Genomic DNA, 8,681 nt, shown 5'->3' with positions numbered 1-8,681 from the left:
AATATTTTTTAAATATGTTAATAACAAGTTTAAGGTAAGAAAGTTGTCTATTCCATGACTCTACAACAAGACTTCTCTTATTACTTGTTTATTCTAGTCCACCAATAATCCCAGATGATGATAGGTGTGGAGAATTGTCTAATTTGTTTCTTCCTCATTAATATCATTTAATCTGAATGACACTAGGACTTGTTTAGTTTCAGCAACGCTCCCTAAAATCACTACTGCACTTAGTATGACAATTCTATGATGTCATACTGTACATATGGTTATGTTTGGGAGTGGGTCAGCCCCACATTTCTTTTCTTACAGTCCTGGTTAGAGAATACAGGTTATATAAAGCCATCTGCAGAGCGATGGCGACGAAAATAACTAACTCAAGTGTTTCTTTTTAAATACTGAAAGCGATTTTAATACACATAGACGACGCCGTGCCTATTTCTCCCAGACTCAACTTCCAAAATTAATATGCGGCACAATTCCAGTCTGTAGGAATGGAATGAGAGGCAGCCGTGGGCGATACCAAATCTGGGTTTCAGTGGGGGGGTGGAGAGAGAGATATGCAGGGAGCACTGCGGCAGTAAAAGTCATAAAACACTCTCTAATGCGACAAACTATGCGCCAGGTTTCATGAATAGTACACTGAAAGTTAGTGACTGTAACTATTTAGCTATGACATTGTTGATATTGAAAAACATAGGTTCGTCTTGTTAACTCTGTCCCCCCCCCGCGTTTCCTCTTCCAGCCGCCGCACATGTATTCCTATCCAGTCCCAACAGATCCAGCGGGGACAGAATGTGGTTCTCGGAGAACGCGGCAGTTCCACGACTCTTCTCCCAAACTTCCTGAAGTCTTTCCCCCAAACTGCGTGGATTTCTTTTATCCCAGTGTTCTTGTTCTCGTTTCAAGGAAGACAAACACCGCCCGGTTGGATTAAAAACGTGTCAAGGAATAATTTGTTTTGTCGTTAAATGGTGAGTTTTCTTTGCCATGCTGGATGCTTCTCTCCCTTTTCCCTCTGGACATGTTAACTGTTACTCTTCTCCGTTACGCCATCTCAGTAAATCAAATTATGTTGAGTTTTTAAAACGAACTCGATTTTTTTTAAATTTAATTTAACATATTTGAGTTGGTGTAATTGGGTTTCGAAAGCTTTTAAGCTGTTTGCGAGGCTCAGTTTTGATTTGTGTTGCTTTTTGCTTCACTACTGTGATGATGTTGGTGCCATAAAAAATATTGATGTGGGTTCATTTTATGCTAAGTTCGCTTTTTATAACGCAGAATTATTTAATTTGTGACGTTGGGACAACTTTAATTTACTTACTTTGTTCCTATTCCCGTAGGTTCGTGGTTTTATGTTGTTATTACCGTTTAAATGCACGAATTATCCTTTTTTTTTACTCGTGAAGCACGTTTTGAGTTTTAAGTCTGTAAATAGTGCTGTACTCAATAAATGTATTATTACGTTATTATTATTTATCAGTAATTCTAACCTCTTCACATACTTTTTGGCGTACACCCTCCACTACCATGGAATTATAGCATTATGAAAATATCCTGTCATGATTATCCTGAATAAAACAATTGCAATTCATGATATTAGTGAATAAAATAAGCTTTGAACTCTTTAAAAAGTTACTTTAAATTTTGGTAAATTTTTTCGTACATTCGTAAATGAGCTTGTACGCATGTAACATATTTTCGTAATATAAGTTAAGTATTTTGCTATTCTAAGTTGTGTTTATATAACATTAGCACACCTCTCTCTGTATCTACGAGCTTTCAGACGATGTTAAAATTATGTACCGAAAATAATGTACGAAAACAGGGCTTTTTCCATGCGACCAATCAGCAGGCTCCACTTCAGAAGAAATCACTGACACTGTATGTTGGCAGTGTCACTCAGTGTATATTTTTCCCATTTACGATTATCCAAATCCTGGAAAATCATGATGCGCTTCACTACATCATCCTATCCCTAGTGGTGATGGTGTGTAGAGTTTATGTTATTATCCAACCATTGCTACTGTAAAGGGCAGAATCCCTCCTTTGTTATTGCTGTGTAATTAACATGCCAGCAATTCCTCTGCGCCAACGTTGTTGATGTCAGAACTTGAAAATGCCACAGTAACCCACGCTGATCAGCCCCCTTTAATTTTCTATGTGTGAACTGAAAAGTTGTTTTCTTAGCACCCAGGAATGCCAACAATTCCTCCTCAGTTTAATATTAGACCAGGGGGCAACAGGAACAGGAATGAGATGGGAATTCCCTTGTTGAATTCCCATTAACACTTAACTTGACCTTACCAGCTCTGTTTAACTTTCTTAAGTCAAATTTTCTACATCTCTGACAGCAATCATGCGGGCATTCATGCAACAATCGCCAATTGAGTTGTTAGCTTTACAAGAGTGAATTAATCTTCATAAATGTGAATATTTTCCCATGTCTTCTCTCCTCCTTGGCAGTAAAATGAATACATTTGATTTGTGGACAAAACAAAATATGTGAGGGTGCCGTCATTTTGAGGGGTTGGGAAACACAGATTAACATTCTTCACCCTTTTCTTCTTATAATCAACAAATCAGTTGATAATGACAATAATCGTTAGTCGCAGCCGTAATCCCTTGGAGCTTTTGGCTTGATATTTTTTCGCTCAAGGGCACCTGAGCTGGGAGGATGTTTGTGGTTGGTTGTTTCAACTAATCCATTACTCATATGTCCTTTTGCTAAGTCATAATGAGGTCATTGTGCTAATGTAATTAACGCAGTTGCAAAATGTATACGTTTAAAAGTTATCCTTATTCTGCACATGAGCACAGTCCGTTTGGGGATTGCCTGTGAGGAGCGTTTAGCGCTTGAAACTCGACCATGACACATGGTAGGCTAATCAGCTGCCTCGTTCTGTGGCTCATTCTCCGTCATACTGTGTCTGTGCTCCAGCTGTGGACGGGGAAAAACTGGAAGAAAAACAGAGTGGTGTTATTGTGATGGTGACACAGTCTTGGCTCGGCTCGAGTCAATGAAAGAGAGATAGTGCAGGTGCCGGCTGGACAGGAAGAGCACTGCTTGAGTAGGAAACAAAAAGGAAATGTATGAACAAAGGTGGTTAGCGTGTGTGAGTGTACGTTTGTCGGTGACTCATTCCCTTGAATCAGTGTAGGAATGTGTGATGGGGCTGCCTGAAATTGCACAAGGCAATCCTTCCCCTCCACTATAACCTTACTAATCTGTGTTTTGATTTCTTACCCTGGAGGTTCTACCTTCATTCTACGCTGCAGTTGAGTAGAATCCACACATCACACGTGGCATTGTTTGTAACACAGATCCTTTACTGAATTGGAGGACGTGTTGTTTTCCTGAAATTATTGATTTCCCGCCGCATGAAAGTCAGCATCAGAAGCCGAGCTGAATCACTGCCTTCGGGACTCGCTTTCTCTGCTGCTGATGCAAAAAAACTCTGCTGTGAATACGAAAAACAGTAAGACACAAAGTTGAAAAAGGAAAGTGTCTGGTGCTGAGAGATATCTAGTGTGGCCTGTTACACACTTTTTACATCGTTGGCTCTTGGAATTCTGTCAGAGAAGTGTAATGCACCTTTCAACAGATCTAAGAAAAGGCGCTTGTACATAAATGCTTTTGTTTGAATCTTTCTGCATTTTTGCACCAGCATCTGACCTGATTGCTCTGCGATTGGGTGGAAGAGGAATAATTTGTGTGAGGACAATGTAGGGGAGGACGCGGGTGCCACCGGTCCACCAAGAAGTATGCGATTACTGTTGTTGCAATAAAGAAGCAGAAACCCTATCTTACCATCCTATTTCATGTGTTATCTCCTCTGTGTTTACAGTGGGTGTGTATGCAGTTAAATGTCTCACTTGTAAGTTATACAGGTGCCCTGGGCTCTCTGTTTTGGTATGTTATCTATCTCATGTGGCTGCTTTTGGATGCACATGTTGTATCTCAGGAGAGTTCTAGGCCTTATCCATCAGGAAACAGAACTTTCCCTTTACGATCTTTTTTCTCTTTTGCTCTTAAAAAGCCTTTTTAAACACATCCTTTCAAGATGAAACCCCCTGCTGACAATATGCCAAGCCTCTACGGAGCCGCACAAATATACCAAAGACAGAGAAGAAGACGTGTACCTTGCACATAAAGGTTACACACCAACACCAACTTTTTGACAATCATCAATCGAGGCATTAAATATTTGATTTGGGATTAAAAAGCTGTTGACAACGCTTTCCTTTGGGAATATAATTTGCAGTAATATCTTATCATGGCACGATAATATCATATTGTAAAGCATCTGATGATTAATACCCCTACGGATTTATTGTATTTTTAAAAATAATCGTTGCGTTTTGTTACTGGACAGTCCTGACCACCTCAAGACACATTAATTTAAATGAACCTTAATGAGCCTGATTCTCTAATATCCATTATATCTCAATTACACCAAAGGGGGGAAGAAAGTGGAGTCAGTTCTTCCTGCATTTGTGTCTCGCTCTCTGTCTTTTCCTCTGCTTGTTTGGCTTCCTCATTTTAGTCCTTCCAAGGAAGTGGACCACGGAGATTTAACCTGCCAGCGCCCCCTGAGGATATCATCAACTTATCTCACCCACATCTCACTCCAGCTTTCAGAGCTTTGTGTGTGATGTTTTGCTGATTTTTGTAGTTTTCTGTTGGTGGAGGAGTTTCCGAGCCCTAGGTTTAGTGTTGTACCAAAGTTTATGTAAGTAACTTGTTCGTGTTTGTGGTGGATGAAGCCAAATTATGGACTTAGATTGTCTTTACTTACTTACTGTTTACCTGAAGTTGCTTGACAGCGAAAGAAAAGGGCTGAGATGAAAGTAGTTCTTTGTTACACACTCTGTTTGGCATTTATTCTTTTGTTGTCATAAAATGCCGCCCATCAACTCAGTTCTTCTCTTGAGTAAAAAGCCTTGCCACGTTTCAGTCTCATGAATTCCCTCAGGTGTGACAGTGTAAACAATAGAGGAGACAATCCCTGTTACAAAAACTGCACACAGGAAACGGATCAGATCACTGCAGCAGGACCTTTCATTCTGTCAGTGCAGAAGATCTTTGGTTAAGAAAAAGAAACATGGTTCACTTAAGGTTTTTATAATTGAAGCTCACTTTTAACCCCTCTCCTTTAATGCTGCTTGCTCTATTTCGAGCATATGTAATAGTCAGGTTGCCGTTTTTGTGGCGCGCAGCGCTGCGATTGCTAGTTCTGTGGTGTTACTCATGCACAGTCCAAGACTAAATGCTGGGCGGGGAGGGAAGGGAGCGACTGCTGACTCTGTTCTAACACGTCTGGAAGTGCAGGCAATTTGAAGTGTGTGTGTACTTGTGTTTGTTACCGCTTAAAGACCTTTCCTGGCATAAACACTGACCTTTGTCAGTCCCAGTAGTCCTCATGGAGACCAAACCCTGGTCCTAATGAGGCAGAACCTCATTCCTGAGGAACTGGTAAACTATAGGTCTTAGATTTTGTGTTGTGGTTAGGTTAATGTTTGGATTAGGCATTTACTGGTAATGATTAAAGTTAGGGCTATGGCTTTGGTCATGATGTCCGGTGGAATGGAACTCAGTGGGACTCACTAAAAGGATAGCTGCACGGACCTGTGTGTCACTCCTTGTTCAGAGCAACATGGAAGCCAGATGTCCAGAACATTGACCAATATTTTCCATGAAGGTAATAGAACTTTTAAGTTGTACACAGAAATTTGAACTTTACTTTGTGGCTTCAAGTTTGCATATTTTAATGATATTATATTCACAGTATAACTAACTAGTAGCTGATACTATAATCCATCCCACTTTGCAAAACTCTTAAGTCATTTTTGTTTTAACAACAGATTTCTTTAGTGCTAATTTTATACTAAACTGTTTTAGTGGAAAAAGCTTTACCAATTAGGATTCATATTGCAATTTGCCAGCTAGATATCATCGTCATTATCATTGTAATGCTGCTACTTCATATCATTGTGTAATAATAACTTAATATCGAACAACATTGGCATATTAAATCACAGTAGTCCCTTCTTCGTAACTCTCGCGCCACCATTTTCTTCAGCAGTCCAGACAAACAAACCGACCAGATCAAGCGTTTCACGTTTTTCATTCACATATCTGTTGAGTGGTCAGGCTTCAAACTTGGCTGGTGTGTGCAGTGCTGACCTTGCTTGTGTTTGGATAAGAAATGCAAGAGATATATCGCTAAACAAACTGCTTCTGCATGCCTAAAGACAGTCACGCCAATAGAGGGAAGATACACAAGACAGTGATGATGAGTAAGCTGAAGCCTGAGATGCGGGTAGTGCAGTAGTTACTATAATTCAGCTGCTACATATCATCAGCGTGTCTTTAAAATCAAGTTTATGTTCCCAGACCTTATATTTGACTTTGTTGTTTTGCTGCAAGCTGGATGGAAATAGAAGGGGGAATTCTGACAGCCACCAACAAAATATCTGCAAGATGATCTTTGTGGGCTGGGGATCATGGGAATCAAGGTCTCACAGAGTGCTCAGTGTTTTCCCTCTCTCTGCGATTAGGCTTAAAGGCTAAAAAACACACTCTGGCCATCCAGGTATTTATGGGGGAGCAGCTCAACATGCTTTCAGACTCTTATAATATCAGCAAAGGTTGCACTGTCAACAGTCTGTTGACAGCAGAGATAGACTAATATATATATATATATATATATATATATGTGTGTGTGTGTGTAAGACAGCATCATCAGAGTCGGGGTAGCTTCTCAGGGTCGTATTTTTCCTCTATGCAGCGATTGCACCTTCCTGACCAAAACCAATCCAAACCAAACCAAAATAGATGCTTAGACCAATCTTTCCCAAACCTAAGAATGTTGTGGCCCGTTTTAGATTCTGGGAATGTTCTGCAGCCAAACAGAACTTTCAATTATGTATTATTTATTTCATCAAGAGGAAGAAAATAACATTTGAACTTTGAATCAGGTCTTTGCATATCCATACTGTAGAATGTGACGTGGTAATTTCACTTGTAAGCTTAGGGAACTGCCTTGAAAAAGATAAGTCACCTTTTAATTGGTCTTAAGCACTAGTTATTTTAGACCCACTTGTTAATTTTACTCTGATTGTACATTATAAAAGTGCATAGATTATCCATCTAACTGTCCATTCACATAAATGTAACAAATGGCAGAGCAAGGTTTTTGAAATTGCAAACAGAAAACTCAAAAAGCTCTCTACATTTGAAATGCCAGTGATTCCCAAACATTTTATATGGCGAATGCTCTTTTTAAAGAAGATAAACTACTGCTAAACGACCCAATTCATATGTATAGATCACAAATGTGTGCGAATGGATACACCTAATGTCCTCTTGAATGGGTAAACCAGACATATACAAGTTATCCATCCATCCTCCATGTTACTTTTATGAAAGTTGTTAAACAAATCTTTAGTTAGATTCTGGACAATATTTTGCTAATTTATTTGACCACCCAGGAAATATCTCCCACAATCCCACCTGTGGGTCCCGATTTAGACTTTGGGAATGTGCCAATGACCCCTAGCGGCCCACCTGTAGTAACGCCAAAGCCCACAGTTTTAGAAGCACTGGTAGATCTTGACTTCTTCCTCATCTACAACACTCAGAAGGTTAAACTGGGGAAGACGAGGGAAAGCCTTGCTCTAAAAAGCTTATACCTTCTTGTGACCAATGTGATTAAGGGCCACTCGTCAGCTCAGCAACATTTCTCATTAGCTGAATAAACAGATCTTTTGGCAGCGAACCGAGGAAAGGAAAAAAAGACCAATTCCCTCTCGGATTTAGTCCTTGACACGATTTATAAAAGCTGTGCCCTTTTTAAATGGAGGGCCTTTAAATATTTCAGTGAGGGCAGTTTGTGTCAGCATCTGCAGCTCATGAAACTCGCTCCCTCCCACATGACTGGTTGCACAAACTTAGGATTTGCTTCTTTCTTTTTTTCTGGCACTGTCACCAAAGTTATCGTTTGCTTCCTTTTATTTGTAACATAACTTCATTCGTTTCTTTGTTTCTTTCTCTAAATGGGAGTTTTATGCAAATTTGAAATGGCTACAGGCGTTCAGAGGACCGGGGAATATTTATGCAACGTTTTTATGATTCTTTGTAGCTAGTAAGTTCTTCTGAGAATAAAAAAAAAAGTTTTTGCAACAGGATATTTAAGATCTGTAGATAAAAGCTTTACAGTTTCATTTGAAGTTTGATTAGTTTTACTTAAGTTTCAATGCTTTAGCTCTTCGTAGCATATTAATATTGCAATGTAAACACACCTGGGACTGCAGCTAATGGTTCTTTTCTTGCAGTTTTATCGAGGAAAACTGCATAAAATGTGATTATTGAGGTATGGTCAACTTCACTAAATGCATTTTAGGCTATAACTCAAGGATTCATACTTCAGATTGTGTTTAGAAATGTATGTCAGCTGCAGGTCGATTAGTATAAAGTGACATTGGACTGTTTAAAAAAGTTTGATGTTGAAAGACTAATATAAAAGTATTACATCACATTTTCTTTACGTAGTCTAAAGTGTCATCTGCCCATATCTTCTTTTCTAAAAGAAACCCAAAGATACTCAGTTTGTTGTTGCATAAGGCAAAAAAAAGCAGCTTATGCCAAAATTAGAGCAGCTTGAGCTAAATTATGTTTG

General features: G+C 39.3%; 1 protein-coding gene across 1 annotated transcript in view; it reads left to right on the top strand.

Annotated features, from left to right (window-relative positions):
• The first annotated feature begins 759 nt into the window (after positions 1–759).
• frmd6 (FERM domain containing 6) overlaps positions 760–8,681 on the top strand; it is a 29,628-nt gene continuing 21,706 nt past the window's right edge. Inside the window, exon 1 of the mRNA XM_058615268.1 lies at positions 760–974. The gene's annotated coding sequence lies outside the window, so the exon portion shown is untranslated. The remainder of the gene's footprint in view (positions 975–8,681) is intronic.

This window comes from Solea solea, chromosome 18 (genome assembly GCF_958295425.1).
Source record: "Solea solea chromosome 18, fSolSol10.1, whole genome shotgun sequence".
NCBI lineage: Eukaryota > Metazoa > Chordata > Actinopteri > Pleuronectiformes > Soleidae > Solea > Solea solea.
Note: the sequence above shows the minus strand (reverse complement) of the source record. Positions and strands in the feature narration are given on the sequence as shown.